A 3,410-nucleotide genomic window follows, 5' to 3' on the forward strand; every position below is an offset into this window, starting at 1 on the left:
TTGGCAGCCCTAGGTGGCCAGTCAGGATCTCTCACTGATGAGTGCCAGGACTCAAAGAGGGTTCTCAGTCTCTGAGTGCCAGCCCTGAGAGTGGGAGGCATGGGGCAGCCATGATCACGTGTCCTTATTTGTCATTTAAACTTTTATTTTGAAATAATTATAGACTCAGAGGAAGCTGCAAAAATAGAAAAGAGAGGTCCTGTGTACCTTTCACCCACAGATGTCCCCTTCTGCCTTCTTAGGAACTTGGGGCCAGTTCTTTAGAAGATGGACCACAGCTCCCCACAAAACTCCACAATAGCTAAACCAGGTGCTATCATAAATTCTTTTTTTTAAATTGAGGTAAAATCCATACAACATTAAAATAACCATTTTAAAGTATACAATGTAGTGGCATTTAGTGTATTGACAATGTTGTGCAACCACCATCTCTCTCTAGTTTCAAGACTTCATCACCCACTGAAAAACACCACGACCATGTTAAATAATTGCTACCCATCCCACATCCCACATCTCACCCCCTGGCAAACACTTATATGCTTTCTGTCGCTAGGCATTTGCCCATTCTGGATATTTTATATAAAAGGAATCATACAAAATGTGACCTTTGGTATCTGTTTTCCTTCACTTAACATAATCTTTTTGAGGTTAATCCAAATTGTAGCATGTATCAGTACATCATTCCTTTTTATGGCTGAATAATATTCCATCAGAGGCATATATCACAATTTGTTATCCAGTCACCTGTTGACATTTGAGTTGTTTATACCTTTTGGATATTATGAATAGTGCTACTACGATTGTTCTTGAACAAGTATTTGAGTACTTGTTTTCAATTCTTTTGTGTGTATGTCTAGGAGTAGAATTGCTGGGTCACATGGTAATTCTATGTTTAATTTTTTGACAGACCAACAAGCTATTTTCCACAAGCAATGTACAGAAGTGATCTCCACATCATGGCCAAACTGGTTTTCCTTTTTTTTTTTCCAAATTATATCCATCCTAGAGGGTGTAAAGTAGTAGGTAATTGTGGGTTGTTGTTTTTTTTTCATTCAGTGAACATTTATTGGCTGTGTTATACATACTAGGTACAGAAACCAGGGCCAGATTCTGAAGTAAGTGGTATCTTCAAATAGATACCAAAAGGCATTTGATGAAATTCAACATCCATTCCTGATTTTTTTTAACTCTTATTAAAATGGAAATAGATTTTTTAAAATTGTGGTTTTAACCATTTTTAAATGTACAATTCGGTGGCATTAAGTACATTCACAATATTGTGTAACCATCACCACTATTTCCAGAACTTTTTCTTTATTCCAAAGAGAAATACTGTATCCATTGAACAGTAACTCTTCAACAATCTTAGATCCCCTGTTTCCCTAGGGCTTCTATTCTATTTTGTCTCTATGACTTTGCCTATTCTAGGTACCTAATGTAGGTGGAATCATAAAGTATTTGCCCTTTTGTGTCTGGTTTATTTCACTTAGCATACCTTTTCAACATTCATCTAGGTTGTAGCATGTATCAGAATTTCGGTCCTTTTTTTTATTGTGATAAAATATGCATAAAATGAAATTTACCATTTTAACATCTTTAAATGTACGGTTCAGTAGCATTAAAGACATTCACATTGTTGTACCACCATCACCACCATTCATCTCCAGAACTTCATCCTCCTAAACTGAAACTCTCAACCCATTAAACAATAACTTCCCATTCCCTCCTTCCCCACCCGTGGCAACAACCATTCTACTTTCTGTCTCTATGCATTTGACTACTCTAGGTATCTCATATAAATGGAATTATACAGTATTTGTCCTCTGTGCCTGGATTATTTCACTTAGCTTAATGTCTTCAAGGTTCATCTATGTTATAGCATGTTTCAGATTTTTTTTTTTTTTTACTATTTTTTAAAAAATTAATTAATTAATTAATTAATTTATGGCTGTGTTGGGTCTTCGTTTCTGTGCGAGGGCTTTCTCTAGTTGTGGCAAGTGGGGGCCACTCTTCATCGCGGTGCACGGGCCTCTCACTATCGCGGCCTCTCTTGTTGCGGAGCACAGGCTCCAGACGCGCAGGCTCAGCAGTTGTGGCTCACGGGCCTAGTTGCTCCGCGGCATGTGGGATCTTCCCAGACCAGGGCTCGAACCCATGTCCCCTGCATTGGCAAGCAGATTCTCAACCACTGCACCACCAGGGAAGCCCCTAAGAATTTTTTAAAAGGCTGAGTAATATTCCATTGTATGTATAGACCCAGAGTTTTGTAGTTTTCCCTCACAGAGATCTTGTACATATTTTGTTAGATTTATACCTAAATATTTGTTTTCTTTTTTCTTCTTCTTTTTTGGTGCTGAAGTAAATGGTATTGGGCTTTTAATTTTAATTGTTGGGATTTCCCTGGTGGTCCAGTGGCTAAGACTCCATGTTCCCAATGCAGGGGGCCCAGGTTCAATCCCTGGTCAGGGAACTACATCCCACGTGCCGCAACTAAGAGTTCGCATGCCACAACGAAGATCCCACGTGCTGCAACTAAGACCTGATACAGTCAAATAAATATTTTTAAAAAAATAAAAAATAAAAATAATTTGAATTGTTCATTACTGATCTATAAGAAAGCTATTAGCCAGCCACTGCACCCTTAACTTGATGCTACACTTCCCCTCACTAACCGTCCTTGTCTCAAGGCAGCACCAGAGGGGTCCAACTCCCATAACCAAGAGCGTCACTTCCTCCCCAAGAAGCCCAAGGCTCCTCCACACCTGCGGGAGAGCAGCTGGGCACTCTCAGCCTGAAGCATTCTCCCCTGTGCCAGGTCCATGCTGGGATCTGCAGAAACAGGTGAACTCCCATCCAGTAGTGAGAGAGGAAAGTTTAGGGGTCCTCATCCAAGCTAGGAGTTCAAAGGGAAGTCTTCTGGGAGAAAGTGCTTTTGAAGCTAAGATGCAGAGGCTAGCAATTTGGCTGGCAGAGGTGAAAGGTGGAGAAGAGGGGGGTGTCACTGGTTATTTGTTGTGCTTGCTGTGAGTTCCCTGTGTGTCTAGACCCTAGTTCACCCATTCGCTTTCCTGCTTATGGCCTTTGCGCTGTGCCCAGGTTAGAGACTGTGGACAAAGATGAGGTGATGTCACTCTTGCTACAGTCTCCCTGTGCCCTATGAGAGGGCAAATGCCTAAGGGTGAAGCTGCTGGGTCTGGGTCTAGGTGAAGGTCCCGCTTTAGAAAATCATGCCAGACAGTTCTCCAAAGTGAGTGCAAATTTACACTCCCAGAGTCAGGAAGAAAAGACTCTATCTTTTTTATTTCACAAAGAAATCTGGCCCCCCTCCTCTCCCTACCACCATCCCCCATTCCCCACCCTGCTTGGCCCAGGCCAACAGCAAGTCAGAGACAGGCAGAAGCTTGGGCAGG

Source organism: Balaenoptera ricei, chromosome 11 (genome assembly GCF_028023285.1).
Source record: "Balaenoptera ricei isolate mBalRic1 chromosome 11, mBalRic1.hap2, whole genome shotgun sequence".
Taxonomy (NCBI): Eukaryota; Metazoa; Chordata; class Mammalia; order Artiodactyla; family Balaenopteridae; genus Balaenoptera; species Balaenoptera ricei.